Source organism: Xyrauchen texanus, chromosome 10, assembly GCF_025860055.1.
Source record: "Xyrauchen texanus isolate HMW12.3.18 chromosome 10, RBS_HiC_50CHRs, whole genome shotgun sequence".
In the NCBI taxonomy this organism is placed as follows: domain Eukaryota; kingdom Metazoa; phylum Chordata; class Actinopteri; order Cypriniformes; family Catostomidae; genus Xyrauchen; species Xyrauchen texanus.
This window is the reverse complement of record NC_068285.1, coordinates 36,511,119-36,538,423: the sequence shown is the minus strand read 5'-3', so window position 1 is coordinate 36,538,423 and position 27,305 is coordinate 36,511,119.

Below are 27,305 nucleotides of genomic sequence, written 5' to 3'. Positions count from 1 at the left end.
TTGCTTTGGTCTATAAATCGCAGGACCATTCAGATGAAAAAAAAAAAGATACAAAAAAGTGGTACAATATGGTAATTTTGAATGGTCATCAATGGGGAAACATTATTTTTAGCCACTATAAAGGTGTAGTAACACGATCTACCAGCAGGGGCTAAATTATAAAGCTAACAAGCCAAACCTCAGCCCCCTGTAATTAGTTTGTCTCGCCCCCCCCCTCCCTCTTTCAACCACATGCCCTTCTCCAAAACTCCTCCCTTGAAAGACATGTCAGCCAACCCATTGTTAGCAAACCCGAAAATTCAAATTATCTGACAGATAATTGAGCTAGATTAAAAAAAAAAAAAAAAAGCACACCTTATTTATAAATAGTTTTTGCTGTTGATTTGGGCTGTCACAGAGACAGGTGTGATTTCTCAGGACACCTATTTCAGGGATATTTTATGCAAGTTATTAAAAAAAAAAATCGCTTACAGCACCATCAGAAGATTGGAAGACCCTCACATTCACATCAAATGAAATCATCTGAATATAGTCCACGATGCTTTGCTTCCTGAGGCTTGTTCCTATGATATAAACACAGTACACAGCAGCATGCTCACGTCCCCAGTTATCCTGTTCTCTTTCCCTTTGCCTGCGCCCCTCTGAAATTACATTATTACTGACAGTGCAGATATTGGATTTAGAACAGAACAAATGGTCTAAATAGGAATGAGACCATTCCGGTTAGACAGTGATTGGCTTACTTGGGCTCAGGCCAAAAACAATTTGTGATTCTTTTGTACCTGTGTCTGTGCCCTGGAGATAGAGTGGAGTGAAAGAAAGAAAGACAGAGGGTGAGGGTGAAAAGAGTGTGTGTGTGTGTGTGTGTGTGTGTGAGAGAGAGAGAGAGCACAGAAGAGGAGACAGAAGCTCTTTATCAGCTGCTGTTGTCTCCTTGCATTACCTCATCTCACTCTCTCTCCTAGATTTGCAGGTTATAAAACAAGCACCCACCTTTTTTTTTTTTTTCTAGCAATAGAACAGCTCCCTTCCCACCCCAACCAGTGTCCCAATATGAATGAGGTGCATTGTGAGATTTGTTTGCCAATATCGAGCAGTCCATCTTTGGGGGGCCAGCACAGGGGGAGGCAATGAAATCAGAATATTAGGTGCCTACTGTTGACAGAGTGCTGACAGCCTTGTTTAGAAATAGCGGCTGTATTGACTGCACACAAAACAACAGACAAACAAAAAAGCTTGCGTTATTTTCGTGCAAGGTAAAAAAATCGGTCTATTTTTCCTTGCATGTCTCCTGTACGGCTGGGTAATCTGACAGCTTGACAAAAACAGCAGTGATTGGTGCACTTTCTGAGATAACTACATTGGGTTTAGGAGCTCAGCGTTGGCTCACTTGTGGGCATCAACTGGAAAAGCTCAGCTAGGCTTCGTCACACAAAACCAAAATTGACAGACGTAGCTATGACAGAATCATACATTTATAAATAAACCACAGGCTCAGGTAGTGCATTTCTGCATACATGACTGAGGGCGAATTGCATTTTTGCACCCTTGGAGGGCAATCATTTAGAATCATGTGCTGCATTTTGAAACCTGTGGAAATGTATATAATTCACTTTAAACTTTTCATTTTGTTATTATTTACTAACCCTAATGTTAGGTTGAGTAAAATAAAAGATGATAATGTTAACATTAGTGAATGAATTATGAACTAGAATACATTTTTCTTATTCAGTTTTATGAATTAATTGGGACCAACATAAATAAATGTGGTAATATATATACACCGATCAGCCACAACATTAAAACCACCTGCCTAATATGGTAAAGGTCCCCCTCGTGCCGCCAAAACAGTGCCAACCGGCATCTCAGAAAAGCATTCTGAGATGCTATTCTTCTTCTCACAATTGTACAGAGCGGTTATCTGAGTTACTGTAGACTTTGTCAGTTCAAACCAGTCTGACCATCTGTTGACATCTCTCATCAACAAGGTGTTTCCATCTGCAGAACTGCCACTCACTGGATGTTTTTTGGTTTTTGGCACCATTCTGAGTAAATTCTAGAGACTGTTCTGAGTGAAAATCCCAGGAGATCAGCAATTACAGAAATACTCAAACCAGCCCATCTGGCACCAACAATCATGCCACGATCCAAAACAAACAACAGAACAACAATTGCCCTATTCTGATGGTTGATGTGAACATTATCTGAAGCTCCTGACCCATATCTGCATTAATTTTTGCATTGCACTGCTGCCACATGATTGCTGATTAGATAATTGCATGAATATGTAGGTGCATTCATAGAAATAAATCTTGTGTAAATTGTTAGCTTTATGCTAAACTAAAATGTTATTTATAGCCATTTTGCATGCACATTTTACCAGATACGATCATATTTTTTATCAAGAAAATTCATGTTGGATCATAATATTTTTTTTTTCTAGTAAGATCTTTGATATTAGGGCAAAAATCTAATTTTTTATAATATTTTTTTTATTGTTTTCCTGTAAAAATATCTACAAATCCTTAAAACAAGATCAATTTGATTTATCTGCATAATATATTTAGGTTTTCCAGAGAATGTGTTTATAACATGTGTATTTTGTCTTACTGTACTGGAGTTTTTAATAGTCAAAACAAGTAAAACACTGTTGGTTCTGTTTACGCAACATATGCATATTTAAATTGATGAAAAATTTGGGTAGATGCTGAAACCTGAAGGGTAAAGGGCTTGAGTTGGTGCCTTTAAAAAATGCTTGCTCGCACAAAGGAGGACAGGTATAAATGCATCTGGTGAACAGAACATTGCACATGCAAGCTAATACATACACTACATGCTAGTATTTGCATATTAACCTTCAAAAAATAAATAAAAATGGAATAGTACAATGAGAATATAAAGAATATTGGTAAAAAAAAAATATGTTTGTGTTTGGGAACATGTAATAAGTTATGGTATTTCAACAAATAAGTAAGCCTCAGGACTCATTTCAAGTAAGCAAGGAGCCTTCAAAGGAAGATGCCACAGCTTAAAAAAAGGTAACAATTCCCCAAAAAATTATCTCATAATTTACTCACCCTTAAAATACAGAAATTCAAATAATAACACAATTATTGTTTTTGGGGGAACTATTCCTTTAAATAACTATTCCTTTAAACCAGTCTAAACTGGTTTGATAGTCTTATCTGGTTTATACTAGTCTAGGGGCGGCTGTGGCTCAGGTGGTAGAGTTGTAGGGTTGGCGGTTCGATTCCCGGCCCACACAACTCCACATGCTGAAGTGTCCTTGGGCAAGACACTGAACCCCAATTTGCTCCAAATGGCAGGCTAGCGCCTTGGTGTATGAATGTGTGTGTGAATGTGTGAACGGGACACAGTTTAAAGCGCTTTGTTAACCTCTAAGGTGCAGACCATTTACCATTTAGTCTAGCAGCCTGGCCAAGCTGGTTAAACTGGTTTAGCTGGTTGGGCAGCTGGTCTCCCAGCCCGAGCAGCTGACTAGAAGCCAAAATGCATCTAAAACAAGCAAACCAGACCAGCTAAGACCAGCAAAACAGCTTAGACTGGTTAAATGGAGTATCATCACACATCAATCCAATTCTGTGATCATAATTCTTACTTGTTTTCACCTTCATCATTTCCTTCTGGGGTTTTCTCCTAAGCAACCAGTCTAAATAAATTTAAAGGAACACATCACTCTAAACAGTACAAATTTAAAACTTAAATAAACAATAACCATCTTCAGAACACTACTCTGTGATCCAGTTTTGTTCCTTTACATAGAGAAATGATACTAAAGTCTGTTGCACCTATTGACGCTCTTTGCTTTGAACAGAGTGGGTCTCCGTGGAACAGCCCTCTTCTCTCAGTTGCCCTCAAACCATCCATTTTTTTTGTAGTCAGCACAGAAAACTGAACATGGCTTCTGGGCAGACTGGAAAATGAAACACAATACAATAAAGAGGAGCAAAAGGAGATATGGGTGGTAAAATGAGGGATATTCAAAGGACTGGAACTTCTATAGCTGATGGCAAGGTCATCTTTGTTTATAAAAACATAAATTACACATATTTAATTTAGTGAAGACAGAAATTGTGGGTTTGAATTGAGACCATGTGTCCCCCTGAGCAGTCTGATAAATAGAGCAGTTGAGAGCTGAGGCTGACTTCGATGACTTGTTCATTAATTCTTCTCCTGGTCTTAATTGGAGCCCAGTAGGACTTCTGTTTTAAAGCAGCACTAGCCCTCAGACTGCACGCAGAGCAAACCAGACAAAGAAGCCAGCAGAACAAAGCCCAATCCCAAATCTGCTGATGCATATTTGCTGGAGGCAAGCCGAGTCAGCCCGGGCCTTCTTTGTGTTGTGTTTGAATTCATCACTTTTTCTTGTATTACAAGTTGAGATACTTAAAACTCCTTTGTTCATTCTATACTCACGAGCTATGAATTCTTATCATGAAAATGAGTTTGCACAGTACAAAACACAGCCAGTTCGGAGCTTATCTCTCTTCCTTCTAGGCACTTTACTGGGGAAAGTCTACAGAACGATGGCCCCAAATGAAATTAAGTACAGCAATTAGCCTTCCAAACTCAGTTGAGTATTTACAATGCACTGGTGTTGTGCCGTGCCAAACCAAAGGCCCTGCTGTTCAAGTCACATGGGCTCATGAATGCAGAAGTCCACACAAAGACAGAACGCATCACTGTCCGGTCTTTCTTTCACCTCCGTCACCAAGCCATTCTCTTTACTACGCCACAAACAACTGGGACTTGTTCCCGGACAGAGCTAAAGAACAAAATTTACACGAGAAACAAAACCCAAGCTGTGTTCTGGATGTACACAAACTGAGTGCAACTAACAGACCTCCTTTGAGAGGACAGGGAGCTTCCAGTGCGCTCGGGTTCATGGAGGTTACGAGTCCTTGGGCACAGTGGGATCCTCAGCCCTCGCTAATGTTTTGAGGTGTGGTGGGGGAGGACGTATAGTAAGATGGTCATGCAGGCGTGCTGAGAGAATGGTGCTATTTACAAGCACACACTGTCCTCTGTTGTCTCCTACACACTTTGGCAGTGGCCCCAGGACAAAGGCGACTGGTAAACATACTACACAGTTCTCATCATCCGTACAACAAAGGCTCGCTGCAGTGAAGAGTTATGTTGGCTGACTGGCAATAAACTTAATGAAGAGATTAGCATGGTGCCATGGACACAAATGCAGATCATGAGGCCTTGGAGATGGGACAGTGGGCGATTGTGACCGTTCTTGTCATAGTCACGTTGAAGGTTCGTCATCATAGTCCACAGCATGGCTTTTGTAAACAGAAATGTTTTTGTCAATTTCAACAACTCTTTTATTATAAGCAACGATATTCTCAGAATATTTATCATAACTTTGAGGCTTTGATTTCAGGCATCCACAAACCTCAAAAAGCAGATATCCATCTGCCATCTTCCCAAGGACACCATTATTCAGTGTAGTAGTCAACTAGTACAGGATTTTTAGTAGTTGATTCTTAAATAACAAAAGCAATGCAACACTGCATTGATATTCCCAACCTGATTTTATGAACATTACATGACTGTGGTGAAATTTTTGCAAAATGACATTATATGTATTGCGGTCAAATGTTCACTCAACAAAACCTACTGCCCTAAACCTTAACCTAAGCGATAGTCTAAAAAAATCAAATGGGAGATTAAAAAGGAAATTGCTGAAGCAACCAAGTCAATTTGGGATGCTTCTATGACATTTTCGACTTATGTATCGACAAGTGTGATCATCAGGACTCGTACCTTGGCCCTTTGCAATGTGAAATGCTTTATATCACACTTTTTTGATCACGCTAGAACAAGATTGTATATGTTGTTTGTTATATAAAGCGAAACGATCAGCAATGCAGACAACCGAAGTATACTCAGGCTTTTATTTTTGTGTTTCTAGTGCTCATTTCACCACGAAACTCCTGCGATATGTACAACAAGCCACGTAAAAATAATTTAGCAAAAATAAAATGTATGTATAGTAGCATGATTATTTGAGTCCAGGTCGGATATTGTTCCACGTCAAGTACAGACTCAAATCATACTTTCTTTTGTTGAAAATGTTAGTCAAATGTATACTATCTTTATTTTGTGAACTTTATAATTTTATAGGAATAGTTCTGTCATTATTTACTTACACTAATGACTCTCTAAACCTGTATCACTTTCTTTCTTCCATGGAACACAAAACTAAACATTTTTAAATGTTTCCACACAGAATTATAATAAAAGTGAAAAATGACTCAAGGCTGTCAAGGTCCAAAAAGGGCAAAAATAATTCTACTAATAAAAAAAACAAAAAAAACTAAACTATAATAATACAAATATTTTTGTTATATATAAAACAAAACCCCAGTAAGAATCGATATGACTCATGTATAATATTTCAAGTAATTTGAAAAACAAAACTTATCTAAATGCTTTTTATGATAACACTTTCTCATTGTTGTTGCCTTGCAAGCACTGGTAATTCAAATCCAGTTGAATTTGGTCCCCTCAGTTCAGTAATCCATGAGGTTACAGCCTTGTATCTTCTCCTTGAACACTTTAAAGGCCCATACTGTCCACATCCTCCATGAATCAGTCTGAGATAAATCATTTTTAAAAGGATTGGGGAGAACCAAAGTGACATTCCATGACCATAAAGCAGCCTGATGCCCTTTTTTCAGAAAACAACATTATCGTTTTACTGCAAAACAACACATAAAGATCTAGAGAGCTAGGATAAAGACAAGCTGTGCAGAAACTTACGGAACAGAGGTCAAAGGCTGTCAGTGCAGGACATGACATTGGGACAAATGGACATTGGGAATCCACCTTGCCACACGCCTCCCCCACTCACTTACGGGCCGAAGATGCTAACCGAATTACATTTGATGGCTAATCCATCCATCATGACCAGCAAAATGCTATGAATCAAGCATCCAAATGGGCATGGGAACAGGCCCCAATGTCCCCACTTAGGATGTCATGTCCCAGGATCTGCAGTCTCTATGCAGAGCGAGAGGTTTGATATGATGGATGCTGGAAGAAAAATCAATACCATGAAGAGAGAGAGTAGGTCAAGACTGCATTGTGAGACTGTCCAACACCGTAAATAAGCAGGCCACACATTAGCTATAGAGCATTCCAATGCTAAGAGCTGTATGACAACTCTGATATCGGAAGACATTAAATCAGCAATTCTCACCAGGCGTAAAGTCAGGAAGTACTTGAGTGAGAGGACTGATGACCTGCCTGGATGAAAAACAGAGCCGCCGTTTATAATAGAGACACACTATGGATGCAATATAGAAAGAGTCGCACAATAAGAGGTATTAATGGTATTTCTCATTTAGGCTGTGTGTAGATTGTGGAGCAGCACCTGCAGGTTATCTGTGGAGATTTATAACAGATGTGAAATTGCTTTGATATAAATCTGATAGCAATCGTCAATGTTTGGAAACAACCATATAATTCATTTGTAAGAGGCCTTACTACAAAATTAGTAAGTGCTGACTGAAATGGCCAGCTCCAATCTGATTGGCTGGCTTCATGCAGCATCCAGTAGTAAAGGAGCAAATGTTCTGGAAACAGAATTGTGTCAAATTACCACATGAGGAAGAACCGATCAATGTAATGAATACATCTGCCAAGTTAATCATATCAAGTCTTTGAGAGATAACCAAAGTTTACTATGAAGAACTTGAAGCTCTATCATGTAAACCAGATATTTATAAGTAGAATTCAGTGGTGTAGTAGCGTCGGAAGAGGTGGGTATACTGTGAATTTATGATGGAAAAAAAAACATGTTAGCATATTGATAAAGTTCCAGGTCAAAAGACTACTCGTTGTTCTGGCAGCCATACGTATCATCACTTATTTTAGGTGGGCATATGCAAAATCCTAAGAAAGATAGGTGGGCATAGGTGGCCGCATGACTGCGTATGCCTTAGACAACACTACTGGTAGAATTGTATATTCTGCTTAGTTTTCTGGGTTATGTTCAGGGTTGCCAACTTTTCTCCATACAAATACAGGATGCATGAGCATCAAGGTCTCCCTCGAGCATTTCCCTGCTTGAATACAGAACAAAAGGGGTCCCGTATGGAACCTCCAAAATACGGGACTTAACGGCTATTATGGAACAGTTGGCAACCCTAGTTGCGTCTGTGTAAATTCTTTATGTATTACATTTGGGCAGAGAAATTCTAAACACAAACTCCATTCACATTTTCCACTTTTTTTCTGTATTTCTATATAACCATCTGCGAAGACTGCCACACCATTTTTCTTATTTATTTTTTCCATACCAGTCTAGAAACATTTTTGGGTGTAATCTCATTACAAATTAATTGGTAACTGTAATCATATTATTTTATTTTTTAATCAAAATAATGTAGTACATGACATTTTAAATTCCTGTAATCAGACTACAGTTACTGACTTTCAGTTAAGGTAATTAAATTGGTGGTGGTTGAGGAGATTCCTCCTCTACTATGTAAAGTGCTTTGAGTGCCTAGAAAAGCATTATACTGTATATGTAACACTGCTGGCAAGGACAATGATGAAGACGATGACGAAGATGTGAAGATAAACCCAAGTGCAGTTTATTTAAACAAAACGTGAAATCCAAAAACTCTAACAATAAATGTGAACTAAACATGAACTAGACTAGGCTGAACTGGACAAAACAAAACTGTAAAGGATCTCACGAACGACAGCGGACAACAGGTTCCTTCAACTCAAGTGAGTAGTCTTTTATTTGGCTTTCACAGTAGATGACAGCTTCAGAATAACAAATAAGGTTCAGCTTCACAAAATAATATTTCAGGGTCCCAGAACTCTCTCAAACCCAGACTCTCTCTGATTCAGATTCTCCCTCTCGGTCTACTGGCTATGTGGCTCTTTTATGCCGCTCTCCCCGGGTTCACTGTAATCAGAAACAGGTGTTAAGCATGATCTTGCTCAGGTGTAAGCGCCCATACCACTCTTTCTCTCTCTCTCCAGGTGGACACTTGACCATGCCCCCACTGCCACAAAAACATAAACATGTGCTTGGCTAGGCTAGGCTTGGTTTAACAAAGTTTACATGAACACATTCACATACATTACAATATAAATGTAAGGATTTAATTATTATTATTATTAAAGGTGCAATATGTTTGCCAATGTGTGAACGGCTTGTAACACAACTTACAAAATTTGCCCTTTCTGGACTTCCTAAATTTCCTATTAAAGCCTGTAGACTGATTTTCATGCAAAGGGAGCGGGTTGCTTTTGCCAGGAACATCCAAAGAATGTGACATTTATGCGTGCTCCCGGGAGCCTTGCCTCAGACAGTAATAGCTTCTCTTCCGCTATTCAACAGCTACAACAAACTGCAACACTATGCAACATTATCTTAGAGATCCACCAAATTTTGCTAACATCTATTGATAAAGCTGGCTAGCAAACTAATGCCGACATAGGCTATCGTATAAATGCAGTCAATGCATCATGCAAAGAAAAGTGATTACTTCAAACTACAGTCTCGCATAGTCAGACCTATATCCACACTTTGTTTTAGCCCTGTTCCAGCAATGGAGAGTCAAATATATTATACAGTCTCAAAGTTTGTAGTAAAACAATCATAACTGTGTAATTTTAATTTTGCTACCTCATCTATCAGAATGATGCCGGTGAATCACGTTCAGTGTCTTTGTACGTTACGTCATTGTTTTGGCCGAAGTTTGCATCCCTATGGGGTGTGTGCACGAGTGCGAGCAACAGGTAGCTGGCTGCAGTTCACTTAACGGCCACAGGTGTCCTTAATATCAAGGGTTTCTGAATCTTAAATACCACACCTTTAATTATTTTAAGTGGATTACTTGGGCTACACATATTCTAAACTAATATTATAGATACATTGTATACTACATTTAAAATATGAACTCATATGATCATAAGTACGTTTGTGTTTCTGTGACAGCTGAATGGTGGAGTAGACAATGATCAAGGATGAAATATAGACCCTGTTTATATCTGGTATTAAGATGTGTTTTTGGTGATCTGATCACATATAATGAGCCCTATATACAGGTCTAAACATGGTCTAAAATGTTTTGTGATTGGATCACAAAAACTACAGACGAAGGTAGTCAAAAACACATGTGAATATATCCTATGGTATTTGAGGTGTAACCGCTAATCAGTCCTGAATGCGTTGTGAAGCCCCGCCCCGCCCCTTGCCTGTCAATCAACCACCGCATTTTTTCAGTGTCTGATTTCAACATGTGGTGGTACAGATGAGAAGCACACACATCTGTATCTCAGGTTAATACAGGAAATACACTAAAATAAATGAGAATTGTAATGGAAATATTGTGTTTGTGCTTAGATTAAATTTCAGCTGCATCTGGGAGAAACAGCACACCATTCTTTTTTTTATACTTTAATGTGATGCAGTGTTTGATGTATTTAGTCATGAAACAGAGTCCCTCCCCTCCAAATCAATCACAAGTGATAACAGGAGACACATTTAAGGGATCAGGTGTAAACAGCAATATGTCTCACCTGACCATGTGATCGTATCACCTGAGATGCATCTTAATACCAGGCGTATATTGGGTCATAGATGTTATTTTGTATTTGTTTTGCAAAAAATACAAAAATACAAAAATGTGATAAGTGTTTTAGAAAGTCAATTAGTAATGTGATTACATTTTCAATAAAGTTATGAGTAAAGTATTCTTATTACAAATAAGAAAAGTAATTGGTGATTTGAAGTGGATTACTTTTTCAACACTGTCTATTAGTTTAGTAGAATCTATTTCAGATAAACCCACACCTAAATGTTGCGCTACAACAACAAAAAATATGACATTGTATGAATTTTGATTGGTAACTACATTTCAATCAGGAGATCTCTTCCTGCCTAAATTGGCTATTCCTGGCCAGAATAAGCTGCAATTAGGACTAGACCGTATACCGTAAGCCAAAAGTAATATGTAACTATTAACTAGTGTGTATGAACTGTTTTTGAAATTTTCCTGAGATGTGGAGTTTAAAGCTGAGGCTGTTGTCTCTCTTAGATCGAATGGCAGTTGTTTGACAAGGCTGGGAGTTCAAGAAAGTGCTTAAAAAGAGTGAAAGAGTTTTTCTGGCTCTTGTTTTGACAGATAGTAGTTCTTATGTTACATCTTTGGCAAAACCCACAGCTATTTTCAAATGCTGGTCATGTCCTCTCCTCTAAACACTAGCTGAGGCAGTGCTCTCCATTCTCCCCACGTTGTAGCATGATAGCTATGGTGAATGGCTCAGTATATCACCAGGATATAATGACAATATTCATACTTGGCTCATTCATCTGTGACCCGTTTAAGACATGGTGAATGGTGGTGCATCAAAATTAAATGATATTGCACTCTAGATTTGAAGCGTTTGGCTTCTGGTAGAGAGTATGTCTCGGTTAGTCGTAATTCTGCAACATATGATATGCAATGTGAAAGAAATCCATTAAACATTTGGCGTCTGTGGATGAATGCTATAATCAAACCATCACTCAGTGGAAAGAATGAACACAGATCATTTATTTGTGGCCCTACTCCAGACCAAACAAATACAACCTTCTTTACTTTTTATAAAATCTATATAAATCAACATATAGCGCTCTAAAGCATGACCTTTTAACCTCATGGTTTATATTCTCAATGCATTTATTTCCAATAGACGTAACGTGAAACACTTGGCGGATGACCCGGTGACATCACTGCCTTTTTGCAAATATTATCAGAGGCAATAACTTTGAAAAATTACAAAAAAATAAATGCCTTGCTATGTAGCAGCATGGAAAACATTATCTCTTTGTTAATAAACTGTGGTTCTTGGAGTGACTTCTGAATGCACTTATTACATTAACACTCAACTGTGTTCTAAGGCACAGATGTAGTCAAAAACCCAACAGACCTTCATAATACAAACCTGCTTTTCCTGAAAATTGTCCTCAGCTCACTCTTGACATTTCTTCAGTAATTATCTGAGTGGCAGACTGCTCTCTTCCAGAGCTTTCAGAAAGTGGTTTTGCTGTGGCTAAATATACATTAGAGCATGTTGTTTCAGCTTGAGCAATGTAAATGAAACAAGCATTTATCAGGTGGCAGGGGATTTATGGGAGCATATCGCACCTTCTTTAGTGTCTCGGCTCCCAGACACGGTGCCAGGATGAGAGACGTAAATACTACCCACTTCTAAGAATGCCAAATAAATCTGAATTTAAATGAGAGTCAGTTAAAAACTAGGTTCCAGTGTCTATGTAACCGTATTAATGCATACGGACATGAAGAAATCTTTTAATAGACAAAGAAGGCAGCAGTGTGCAAAAGATTTTTGCATAAAGAGAGCTCTATAGTTATCCTTGGGCAAAGTCAGTAATTAAATTGATCGAGTAATTGAAATGAACCTCTATTGAATTACGAGAGGAATCTTTATGAAGATACATGTCTTTTCTAAGAATCTGAGAAAAATGTCTGCCTTCTACACAGAAGACTAATGGAGAATAAGCAAGAAACAATGCTATCAAACTCATGACAAAATCAACTCGACAAAATCCACACAGTGTTTATGAAATTGGAACCTAATGTACAATTATTGGTCTAAAAACAAATGTTAATGGCTATTATGGTCCTGACCTGGAATAGTTTAGTCTGAACAGTTTGAATAAATTACATTACCGCAATAAACATTTAGTACCTTGCTCTGCAAGCTACAAAAACATACTTAAAAAAATAAGAATACAATTAAAAATAAAGAATGCTCTAGATCTTGTGCTGGTGGTGTAAAGAACTGAAAAATAACTTATGAAGTAATAACTTTTTTTAATCTCCAAGAACATTATAGCCACCTCAAAAACCCCATTAAGCAAAAATTGGGTGAACTTAAGGTGTTGCAAAGAACCAGAACATCTTTAAATTTAAAGGAACATTCTGGGTACATTACAAGTTAAGCTCCATCAATGTCATTTATTGCATAAAGTTGAGCACAAATCAACTCTTTTGGCTTGTCCCGCCTTTTCTTCTGGGTTATAGTGAGGCACTTAGAATGGAAGTGAAAGGAACAATCCGTAAATGTTATAATACTCACTGAACACGTCTATACGCACTTACTGTAAGTACATACAGCTTTTTCATGTAGTGAAAATTGTTTATTTCGGGGTTGTTTATGAAATCGGCATTCTGAACCATAATGTAAATGAGAATGCCAGTTTCTTTATGCCATTTAAAGGATTAAGAAAGTGGTTTAATACACATGGGTTACTCATAGAGTACGCTTATGTGGTTATGTAAACACATAAGCACTATTCTTATGTGTTTTTGAGGAGTGTGCATGTGTGTGAACACACCAAATAACAAACATCATAGGATGGAGCCCAACAGCAAGTCAGCTGTTATAAATAAAAGCAACAGATAATAAAATAGTGAAGTCTTCCTCGTATCCCATGTTTGTTATTTATACTTCATTGCCATGACGACGTAAAGCCGTAAACTGTGTAATCCTACAAAAACAATGATTTAAACAACTATACAGCTTAAATAAAACACAAGTTTTAACAGAATAATTAAGTGTTTAAGTTGATTCAAATACTTTTATAAAATTATAAGCTTCACATTTCTGCCATTAAACCATCAAAAAATTGGCCCATTCATTTCCATTGTACATTAAGTGCTTACTCTAATCATGATTTTTGCTTTTGCTTTAAATGGATGAGTACCACATTTTTGTGGTAATCAACATTATGCCACAAATACTATTGTGTGAGCTAAACTTGTTTTGAACCCGGAATATTCCATATTCCATATTCCATTGTTCAACAGCTGTTTTGTTCTGTAATGCTTTAGAAAAACATTGCATGTGCTGGTGTTTCAAACAAACCCAATTTACTGATCTAAAGAACCAATTATGCAGTGGTCCTTTTTTTTCTTCTTTGTCACGCCTATAGAGTTCTTCGTTGAACTTAAGGTGTTGCCAAGTACAATTGAAGAATCTTGAAGAGTATACATACTTTGTACACATGTTTTTGTCATTGGACCTCTTTGTCATGTAGGCATTCTTAGAGATATTGTTTTCCTTAGAAAATTTCATTGCCACTGGCGAGATTCCAAACACAGAGAACACACACACAACATGACTGTATAAAGCTGGTTGTACCCAGACTCTACTGAGGACATGCCGAGGCCTCTAACGAACACTATGAAGAGGAGTCTTCACTCTTACCTTTCTCTCTCGACAAACCCATATCAAAATGTCACCTTGTTCTTAAAAGCACTGGGTCTCTATGTTTCATGTACATTGCATTAAAGTCAGTACTAAACATTTCACACAGCTCAACCACAGTAATTATTCCACCATTTTTGGACTGCAAACCAATGAAATATGGATCACAGGGACTGGGCGTGAAGTACACATGTCCCTTTTAACAGGACTGAATATTTGATACTGGTTCAGCCTGTCTTGACCGTCCTTTCTCAAGAGTTTAGGTGTATTGTCCATTGACATTTAATTAATGGCACGATTTATTAAACTACAAAAAGGCATACACTTCACAGAGTGGGTGTAAGAATGGACAGGAAGTAAAGCACCAACTCTACTGCCTGGATCTGACATCCAAGTCTCTCTTTCTTTCTTTCAGCCCATTGCTCTAGCTGACTGACTCCAGCTGTGGAACTCCTATAGAGAGATGCACTTTCTGACAGCTAGAGGTAACATGAGATTTATGTGTTTTGCTATAAACTTGCAGGTGCAAATCCTGTATATCTTACAGTTTTATAGATGGACTATAAAACTGATTCATAAAGATTTATGTTGTGCTGTATGGTGCTTTTTTGACTGTGCCTACATTGCACCATGGTATGAATGAGTAAAAACAAACATACATTGCCAAGGTAAGATAGATGTACCTAAATCAGAACATTGCACACCATGCTATCATGTTCCAGATAATCAGGCCAAAGTAAATCACAGACACAGGATATCTCTCAAGCATCACAAACATTACAATAACTCATCTTTTATCTTTGCATTTTCTGAAGAAAATATCAGTGGTTCTTGCCTTTGCAAAAAAATTGTCAGTCCTGATTAGTTGGGTCTTTTTAAAAAGTGGGCCGATACGGATTTTTGGCCGAAACATCAGTTCATCTATATTCATCCATAGCACAAACAGTGCAGGTCGAAGAGCACACTGTTTAACACATAGGATTAGTTGTTTGTTCAAATTTAATTTGCCGATTAGTCTGCACTGATAGCTGATTTTAGAACTATCGGTAGAAATCAACAATGATAGTTCACTAATATATATATATTTTTTGCCCATCACCATAAGGACAGACCAAAAACTTTTTTACATACAGTGAATAGTTTTTCAAAACTATCCATCCATCCATCTTCAACCGCTTATCCGAAGTCGGGTCGTGGGGGCAGCTGCTCCAGCTATTGGTTTCAAAACTATTGGCTGATTAATCAGTTGTTGGCCTTTTCAAATACGTTAATTACTGGTGCCGGATGAAATATCGCTCTACTTACAAAAACGACAAATCAATGATTTATAGAAATACCCACACATATATGCAGGCACGTAAACATACATGACCGTACAGTTGCACACCACATTTATAAATCCCTTCACACAGGAAGACTAAAATCTAATAAATTAGGGAAAGTGGATGGTAATCATTTACCACAGCTAACTTTAACGGAATCAGCTATGTCAGAGGAGGACACGTCAAGAGCACGGCTGCCCGTCTTCATTCTGTTCAAGCGTTCACTTCAGTTCGGCATTCAGGCAGTGGGACAGACGCAGCATCAGCTGGTGGGCTCTCCGGACTTATAATGGAATAATGCCATGCTAACCAAATGGGGCTAATCCAGCATACGGGCTCCAAATCCCATCACTGATGTGTCAGATGTCATCAGAGCATTAGCGAATGAAGACCCCCTGTATAGAGAGAGTAAACAGTTTACAGAAACTCGCTCGCAGATGCATGCAAGGTCACAGTCATGGTAAAAGCCAGTGTGGGGTGTGCATAACAGAAGACTGCTGACAAAATAGAAAGCATTCACTATGATAGCAAAACCATCAGAATGTATTTATGTGAGACTCGTGCCTTTACTTAATGGAATTTCAGGGATGTAACTATAAATCGAAGGAGATGTTAAGCTGGTTGAACTTGCATTTTAATGTAACGGAGTTGTCCAAACAGCTGCAGTTTTGTACATAGATATGGCTTGCAATTGTGCAGAGTGATTGACATTAAGAGTCAAGGAACAGTTTACGCTCTACAATGCGCATTCATGAGAGGAAAGAGTACTTGCATTCTCTCCCGTGACATAGGTGCGTTGGCATGTTCACATGAGAATTGACACAATACAGCCGGATGTGCAGCTCAGTTTATTTACAACAGCACGCTGTTCACAAGCTTCATTGGTTTTGTTTTCATTTGAACATTCCAGCGCACTTAGACATGCGTGAGTTTGCGTGTACTCGGTCCTCTCATGTATGCGGTTTGGAGAGTGACAGGAAGTACACAATTATAGTAAAAAGGACTTAAATTTTGATCTGTTCCTCACCTAAAGCGACCGTTTCACTTTAGACAACATTAGTTTAACCACTGGAGTCCAAAGTATGGATTACTTGTACTACAACTGTATGTACTTTTTAGAGCTACACTACCGTTCAAAAGTTTGGGGCCTGTTTATCATTACCTTCAAAACCTTTTGATCTGAAGGTGTATGCTTAAATGTTTAAAATTAGTTTTGTAGACAAAAATATAATTGTGCCAACATATTCATTTATTTAATTACAATACTTAAATTTTAATTAAAAGAAAAAAAGTTTTTCAAATTGATGACTTGGGCCAAATAATTAAGAAAAGCAGCCACTAAGTGACCAGATGGGAACTCCTTCACTACTGTTTAAAAAGTATCCCAGGGTGATACCTCAGTTGGTTGAGAAAATGTCAAGAGTACATGTCTGCAAATTCTTGACAAAGGGTGACCACTTTGAAAATGCTAAAATATAACACAGTTTTGATTTATTTTGGATTTTTTTAGTCACAACATAATTCCCATAGTTCCATTTATGTTATTCCATAGTTTCGATGACATTACTATTTTTCTAAAATGTGAAAAAATAAAGAACGAGTAAGTGACCCTAAACTTTTGAACGGTAGTGTATAAAGTGCTGACCATCCACTTGCATTGTATGGACCCACAGAGCTGAAATATTCTTCTAAATATCTTAATTTGTGTTCAGCAGAAGAAAGAAAGTCATAAACATTTCATATGTCATAAGGGTGAGTAAATGATGAGAGATTTTATCTAATCTTTAACATGATGATTAAATCTAAAAACAAAGTTTAACCTTTATGTACCTCTTAATTGTAGAATGCAAACACAGCACTCAATAGACACACTCTAAGGGCACAGCTTGACAAAGAGAAAGAGAGATGCAGAGAAAGAGAGGAGATAACAAATTTGAAATGTGTAAAGGAGCAATGTTGTGAAATGTCAGCAGCTAATGGAGTGCAGGTTGTTAAAGTAAGCTCTCAGAGCACCTACTGTGCGCACAGCGGAGCTGCCGCATATGTGACCTTCGCCCTGTGCACTCATTGTAATGTGCTGAGGATGGTGGAGAGGACGCCCAGCGCAACAAAGCTCATTTACAGCTGTATACAGCAGCGTACATATAGTCCACTCTAACCTACAGGAATGCCAGACCGATCAATATTGCAGTCAATACTTTATTTTTCATCCAATTTTAACAAAACATACAGACACCCCCAAGTGCTATGCCAACAGGTTTATAATTTCTAGACGTGCTGGAAATGCATTTTGGCTCAGCCCTCGACATCCCCCAGAACAAGCAGTGAAAATATGCCAGTGATCACCTTAATCATTACCTGCAGTCTGGGAGTATCAGACACAAGTGCTGGTGGGTGGCACTGGCCGTGTTACGGAAACTCTCTCCAAAGTCAGGTCACCTCTAGTCTCAAAAAGTCAGGTTTTGACAAAAAGTTTGGTCCATAATGCAGCTTATTCAGGCCAAGAACTGCCTTATTAGACAGGAAGATACTCTGAGTCTGACTGATATGAAAAGCATGTTGACCAAACACAGTTTTTTAATTGTTTTGTTTTTAAATGCCATTTAGTGTGAAAAAAAAAAATGGTGTAGTGGTCCCCTTTTAACGATTGACAGCTGGTATGTGATAGCTGTGGTGCATAAACCTCACTCTCCTGGCCTTAAGAGTTGCACTAGCTGACCGAGGCTAGAGGTCATGGCTTTTCTAGACTCGCTAGTATGTCCGACTCCCATGCTGGGGATTGCCACGTCTATATATATATATATATATATATATATATATATAAATATATATATATAAAAACTTAAAATTTAAATACATGAACTACAAAAAGAAAAAAAGAAAAACAATTTAAATTAACAATAAATTTACAATAAATAAATTATTGAAAAATACTGTATATACAACGTAAATATCACCTTCAACATACAACCAATAACACAGCTTGCTCCCTTCCCTCTTAGACCACAAGGGGGCTCCCTATAACAGTCCAATTGAGCCATAACGGCTGCCTGACGCCCATTTCACACATACTCCGTGTGCAGTACATATGCGGTGCGTATATGGTACAGGAGCAGCACGCGCTATAGTGATTTCACATATGCTGCGTTTGCAGTGCGCTACTGATCCGCAGTTTCTGTGTGCCACAAAATCAAAAATGTGTAAGTCATTTTGATTTTAAATCCAAACGTTAACTTTGACATTGTTTAAGACATTGAAACAGTATGAAAATTAATTTTAATCATTGTGATTCTTTGTTTTACATGTAGTTCGAGTTGTTGACAGAAGAAAAGCTATCGCGCTATATCTGTTGCTAAGAAGGAGAAGAATGAGAAGCATTTGTGTTCACTGTCTTTTTTTAGGGTAAAAAAATCATATATGATGGGATTTTGCAACTTTTGGGACTATAATCATACTTTTTAGTTTTTCTTGACCCTGTAATTTAGTAACTGTTGAACACATTAACTGAAATTATGCGTATATGATGAACTTATTACAGTTTCTTGTCAATCTATGTCTATTTTAATGTGAACAATGCGCTGCCACTTTAATTCAGTGCGGTGCAGCACAGCAAAAATAGACTCGGTGCAGAAACCATCGCTGCACTGCTGTATACGCACTGCAACTGGAACGGATCGACAGACTGCATCCGCGTGCAGTGTAAAATCTCTAACCTGTTAACATGGGTACAGAAAAAAAATATGCACCGCATACGCACTGCAAACGGAGTATGTGTGAAACTTACGTGAGTCTTACTCACTTGCAGCTTTTATTATAAAAAAAATACACCTTGCTTTGCGGGGCCCCCTGGTGGCTCGGGCTCATACCGCTTATAGCTAAAAACGGCCCTGTCTTTCCAAAAGGAATAAGTACAGACAACTGCGCACACATAAATAACAATAATAAAAATAAGAATATACAATTCTACTTGTGGGTAAACAGTTAACTTTTTACTAAGTGCCTTAAGCAGAACTCATTTGAAGCCACTTATCTTATAAAACTTTTGCAAATCAAGTTATCATTTCATCCGCAATAGCTCATGTTGTATCAGTAGCCTGCCTTGCAAACTTGACTTTGTTTACTGGCAGACTGATAATTAAACTCTTACAAAAATTGAGAGTTGAAGGCAAATTTGCCAAACTTTCCACTGATTATTTTCACATGCAAATAAGCTTTGCGGCAAATTTTTCATTGTTGCCAAAGATTTGCTGCAACAAAGAACAGCAAACCTCACAAGCTTGTTTGCCAGTGAAAATAATGAGTGGCAAATTTGCGGCTAGTTTGCTAGAGCTCTAGATTTTGTTTTAGAAATGCATTCCAGTATTGTGCTTATGTTTTAACTTATGTACAGATGGTAAGCGAATGGACTGTGTGTGTGCCTTTTGAAGCTGAGACTAGATCACTACTTATATAGCAAATTCCCACACAGTATCATTAGCATCAGGGCTAACACCTATAGCATTGAGGACAACAGCAGGGAATAGCAGGGCATCACATCACCATTAAGACTCAGTAAGCCATTACTTAATTAATTAATAGGCTCAGCTTTAATTAAGTAATGAGGTCCTGTTTTATCGCCTGATGCGTGACAACAGACTGCTAAGAGATCCTTCACATACATCTAAAATCAAAAACGAGGCCAGTTAAATGTGACAACCAGTAAAATGTCACTCTATCAAAGATAATGAGTAATATCTCACCCCGGATTCTATTTCCTGATAGATTAAACATTTAAGATTACACTACAAACAGCTGGAAACTGGCTGATTCATGACAGCCATAAAGACATATCAATCTCATTTCAATCTCCATTATTCATAAAGCGTCAAGCATCCCACATGGTCTCTGTTCAATAATTACAAGCACTATCATGATGATGTTCAGGAATGAGCGCCATATACTGACTGTATATTTCCCATGATTCTGATGAGACACGTGGGATGTCATGTTCATCACAGTGAAACAACGGATATAAAACCTGTAGCATTTCAACTTGACAACAGCGATATATTATGAACTCAGCTGAGAGTAATTACATAGCTTATGCTATAGACTCGCAGAACTTGACTGAAAACTACACACATTTCTGCAGAAAGGGAATATTTGTCATTCACAAAGTTCCATACATCTTCCACTCCTTGCTATTTGCTAAATTACTATTTTGCCTAATTGAATAATACTGTTTAAAAATCTTTGGTGACAAAGAGGAGTTTGCCACAAAGCTCATTTGGATATGAAAATCATAAGTGGCGAATTTGCTGCAAATTTGCGGCATGTTGTCAGAACTCAGGGTAGTTAACGTCAGAGATGGGACCAAGTCACACATGTGCAAGTCTCAAGTAAGTCTCAAGTCTTAACCTTCAAGTCTCAAGTAAGTCCCAAGTATTTTTTTCTTGGGCAAGTCAAGTCCAAGTCAAGTCACAGGCTATGTCAAGTCAAGTCCAAGTCAAGTCACCTTATTATTGTAATTTTACCTGCAGAATCTGATCATAATAAAGTGAAAAGACAAGATATAAGTAACTGTCAGTAAATTACAATACTCATGTTCAGTAAAATACATCATGGAATCAAACAAAATTGTAACTTCATACAATTATTTATTTTTCACTTCTGCCAACAGTGTTTGAAATGTTTGAAATTTTCAACATTGAGTCCATAAAACATATAACAGCTTAACATCCAACAGACTCCTCTCTGAACACCTCCCTCTCTCTCTCTCAAACACAGTTACATACATTAAACTTTGTTACATTTCTCCTCTCTCTCTCTCACACACACTCTCTCTCTCTCACACACTCTCTCTCTCACACACTCTCTCTCTCACACACTCTCTCTCTCTCACACACACACTCACTCACTCACTCACTCTCGCGCTCACACACACACACTCACTCTCTCACACACTCTCTCTCCCACACCCACACTCCCACTCGCTCGCTCACACACACACACACACACACACACACACACACACACACACACACACACACAGTATATGCATTAGCCTATTTTTGCAATGTCTGTGAGTGGGAAACGTTGAGGTACCAGCACGCGTGAACGTCATGGCAACGTACAAAACAAAGTACCTCGCGCGGGAAACACTTAAATGCGCGTAACTGTAAATCAAGCAGGCTAGTATGCAGCATAAGCCACGAAGTGTTGGCGAAATAAAAAATTAATGGACAGATTTTTTTTTTCCAGAAAACGTCTTGCACAAAATAAATTCAAGCACTTTCAAGGACCTGTATCTATGTATGTTTATTTTCAAGAACTTTCCAGGGCCTTGAATTTTATTTTTCAGATTCACAAACTTTCAAGGATTTCAAGGACCCATGGGAACCCTGCTATTATTACATTAGCTAACTACCAACTAACCAGATAAAATTAACATATTGACAAGCACTTACTGGGCAGAATGGCTCTTCAAATGGCGGACGAAATTGGAGGTTGTCGTCTGTCCGCGATCTTAACGTTGCATGTCTTGCAAAGCGCTGTTCGTCTTTTACCATCTTGATAATCATTTTTGAAGCCGAAAACGATGACCCTCTGTAACGTTACCCCTCCGGCTGACATGTTGACGTTATCTGATCTAAGTGGCCGTGGTGTGCGTAAGGTACGAGAGGGCATGGCTGATGATAGCCTATAGTGTCGTGATCCAGTCATGACAAAACTATTCTCAGCCTGCGCTCCAGCTGGATCAACTCATATTTTATATTCAAACTGAAAACATGATGTGATTAACACTCAAGTCATTCAAGTCTTCGTGTCTCAAGTCAAGTCAAGTCCCGAGTCTTTAACTTCCAAGTCCGAGTCAAGTCTCAAGTATTTTATTTTTTGTCAAGTCAAGTCACAAGTCATAAAAATAGCGACTCGAGTCGACTCGAGTCCAAGTCACCAAGTCACAAGTCCCCATGTCTGGTTAACGTGTTGCTACCGAATGTTCCAGTACACTGACATCGATTCCATTCCGTCAAGTTACTGACAGCAGCCTCAGAGTCTCGGCTTCCCGTCCCGCACTGAAACCAGGAAGTAATCACGTTTGTATGATCAGCGACATTCAGTGTTGTGTAAAGTTACTTTTAAAAGGAACTCGTTAGAATATTGTGTTACTCCTTAACAATTTTTAAAAGTAATTAATAAAAAGTTAATTTGTATTGAAAGTAAAGTATTATACTACTTTTACATTACCTTTATCTCACTTATCTCGCCACTCTCTCTTCTGCTGTGCATTCAGTACAAATACAAGAGATATGTAGGAACATTAGGTCATGCTAGCTACTGTACAATACTCATATCAAAACAACATACTAAACAAACAGATATTTTGAAAGTCTATAATCAGTAGGTCTTCACGTCATATTTGAATACAGACTCAATAACTGGAATATGCATGATTTGTTTATCCATCGACATCGCGTTCAACATGAATAATGAAGAATTATCACTGCCTTACCTAAAGCAGCAAAGTCCAACACTTGAACCTGCTTCATATATGTCATCATGTGCTGTGCCCATCAACAATGCCAGAGTCAATTGAGATGTGTTTTAGAAGTCAGGATAAAAATCAGTGGGGTATACCAACCTAACTTGTTCAAGGAATAAGTCTGATGAATAAATCAATATTTTTCATCTCAGTGCACGCAAGTTTTGAGCTGATGGTGCGTACAGATGCCACTGGTTTATCGCTTACAGCTGCAAACACGCATGTTGATACAACTTGAATGGAATCATATTTAATGCTCCCAAAATGTCTTCAAATCTTTGTTTCACAAATTAAATTACTTGTTTAATGTAGCTGCTGCTGCTGATCAAGAGTCATCTTTTCTAATCACATTCGCCCAGTTAAGGGAAGCTGTATCATGGAGCAATTCGGTTTATGGAGCAAAAGGGTTTAAGTTAATAAAATATGCATTCATCTTCACTATTTAATATCCTTTTCAACTGAAAGCAATCACCTATCTGTGGACATTGCACTCAGAAACGGGAGCTCACATGTACCCATAAGCTCAACAACAATTCATGCTTCAGCCACTGGAGGCAGTGATTTTAATTTCTCTAAGCACAGATGAGTTTAGTTGAAGAATCTTTTTTTCTTTTCTTTCATATAAATCGCAACTCTTAAAAATGTGAAATGGACTATTATTTTTCCCTGTCTGCTGCCTTTAATATCACAGCTCTGGACAGTTGCTAGTGACTCAAAAATTCAAAGTCAGTAAAACAGTATGTTCTTTTGTTTGCGAGTAGTATGAATAGATTCCAGACATACTTCATCCGGGAATATAGGTTTTGACCCGAATATATTATGAGGAATATATTATTACGCAAGAATAATCTACTCTAATTTGGTTAAACAAGCACCATTAAAGAACAAGGAACAGCTTTCTTGGTAGATACATTGATTACAGATTAAAAGAGCCATCCAACTCGCTGTTCACCACCGTTCTTTTTGTCCAGCATTTTGAACCTGACATTTTAGCTACCGAGGGATTATGGGATCTTAAAGTGTCCAGACGATCCGCACTTCAGAATATCACTGAAAATAGTAGGCCATCGGGTATTTCTCACTTACTCTTTAATGAATACTGATGATTCGGACATACTACTCCATTGGCATACTGTTTTATATATTATATTGTAGGGAAATATGGATATGCGGATGGGCCTGGGTCTATCTGTAGGGCATCATATTAAAAAAGTATGTTTCAACTGAATCAAAGGCATCTCAAACTACCAGCAGAGGGTTGAGTAGATTTGATAAGCAAGAGCTTGATGAGAATTTTAATAACATCCCACTGTACTGCATCATACTTACCCACTGACATCCAAACTTTTTCATTGCTATTGACAAAGTGAGTTTAATGTAATTAGGGATGCTGGATTCCTTTCGCACTAGAGAGCGTGCTGTGTGATAAATGACTATTCTTCTGGGACAACGAGCAACAGCAGGTCACATGACTCTTCCTTGCTCTGCCTTTCCAAACAAAGTGAACCCTCAGGGAGATTTCTGATACTCAGACTATTTTGTTCAATGTGCGTGTGTGTGTGTGTTTGTGTTTATGGTTATCTCGCATGGAGCACAGTCAATACAACAGGCAATACAACTTAGACCACCTAGGTAGCGTAGCCAGTGAATTGGATTCCTCTCATAGAATACTGGCAGGCAACAATTTGCATGACTATTAAAGTTTGAAAGTTAAGGTCATCCAGAGAGAAAAGGAGAGAGATAGATAGAGAGAGACATACCAGCACACCTACAATGAAAGTGAACAACTTAACAAGAACTCTGTTGCACAAAAATGTGTTTTCTGCTTTAAACTCTTTATTGCTGCTCATTCCACGCCTCTCTTCACCCATAGAAAAACAAAATCACAAATGGGAGTTCATTGATGCTTTATTTGTTTCTCCTAGAGATTAAATGGAGAGCAAATGTAGACTTTGTATATTCTGTATACAGTACATATATATATATATATATATATATATATACAGTGTTGGGGAGTAACAGAATACATGTAACAGGATTACTTATTTCAAATACAAAAGATTAGTAACTGTATTCCACTACATTTAAATCATTGGTAATTAGAATACAGTTACATTAAAAAAGTATTACTTTGCATTTTATTGTTATTTGTTTGAACAGCGGTGAGAAACTTTCTTATGATGTGTTACATTCATACGAGCAGACAGAGAAGTACGTTTGAAGTAAGTTTGGAGCAGTTAAATTGATCTTGTTTTAGAAACAACACTGCATAATATATTTGGGATTTTCAGAGAATGTATTTTTAACATGTGTATTTTGTCTTACTGTACTGACAGAGTTTTTAATGGTCAAAAGAAGTGAAAAAATATACAAGTGCTGAAGAAATAATCCAAATTTAGATTACGTTACTGACCTTGAGTAATCTAATGAAACACGTTACAAATTACATTTTACAGCATGTATTCTGTAATCTGTAGGGGAATACATTTCAAAAGTAATCCTCCTAACCCTGTATGTATGTATATATATATATATATATATATATATATATATATATATATATATATATATCTATATATATATATATATATAGATATATATATATACACACAGGTACATATATATAAATACACAGTATGTAAAAAGTCTACATTTTCTACATTTCTTTTCTATGGGTGAAGAGGGTTGTGGAATGAGCAACACTGAGCAGTATTAAAGCAGCCGACACATTTTTGTGCATTGTTGTGAAATCTAGGTGCGTGGGGTTTTCTGCTAAGCTGATGAAACACTATGATGCAGGTTTGACCACTTTTTTTTTTTTTTTGTCTTAGCATTTCTTTCACTTGTCAGCCGGTCAAGCGTGCAGGGTCACAGGTGCATAGAGGAAAACAATATCTCCTTTGAGAGCAGCAATCAGATTTGAGTGGAGTTACATAAAATTGCTCAGATGAAATGGACTTTCTTCCACCGGGTGGGAATGAATTGCAATACTGTCATTAAAGGAAGAAACCTACCTTCTCACTTGTCATCTGTCTGGGTCTCTCCCTTTCCCTTCAAAAGTTGTTTCCTTGTAATCTTTCTCAACCTTAACTGAACCACAATATGTTGAACAGATGCAATCAGATGCAAAAAGTCAAGGGTCATTTTTCTTCTTTTGCTCATCCTTTGTTTCATTGAGATCCATCATTCTAAATCTGTGGTTGTGTCTTTAATATTGGGAGGCAGTCAATACTAAATCAATAATGTAATTGAGGTGGTTGTTTGAAATAAGTTCATTTGATTGACCTGCTGAAAAAAATAATAAAGTAGCTTAAACCAGCCCAAACCAGTAAGCGGCTCTTAGCTGGTGCAAGCTGGTGGTCTAGCTGTTTTCCCAGCCTGGTCAACCTGGTTTGAGATGTTTTAACTCTGCCAGCTGGTCTCCTAGTCTGAACAGCTGACGTGTACTAGCCTGACCAGGCTACGAGACCAGCAAACCAGCTTAGGCTTGCGGTTTGGGTTTAAGCTGGGTTTTTTTTTTTCCATCATGGTCTCTACACCATTTTACACTGGTAGACAATTACTAGGCCTACACAGAATCTACATATGTTTTTTATTTGCTATTTCTGAGCTGATTTTGTGGGGAAATCAGCAGAATTGTAAAAAATAGATATGAACAGAAAAAAACTATACTGCACTCTTATTGGTAGGCAAAAAAGCATGATTTTGTTTGCTAAAATTTTCTAAAAAATTAGATGTTTAATGAGAGACATTTGTGGGACCTGAATGTGAATGACGAACGTTCCAATTTTGTGGACAATCTACTTAGATTCCTTAAAGGCTAGGCTAATTACGTCTCCTGAATGACAACAAAACATTATATCACTCTCTTGAATTATGTTAAAATGTTTGTGTAAAGGAAAATGTGAGAGTTTGTACAGTGTAAAATAATAAAATAATGTATGGACTTCATTTGAACTGAAATATGACCTTTGTTACGGGACAGTCAAATTGTGTTTATGTATAAATGGTTGCTCCCATCAGTTGTCCTTATCTTTACCACAAGGCAAAAACATTCAGAACCAATGAAATGGGATTCTTTATCAAAGCTTATACAAAAGGACAACTGTTCCTGAGTAGTTAGAGCTGAAGCTTTGGACAGAGCTGTCTCTGCCCTGTAGCTCTCAATCTCAATGTAGACCTTAATCCTA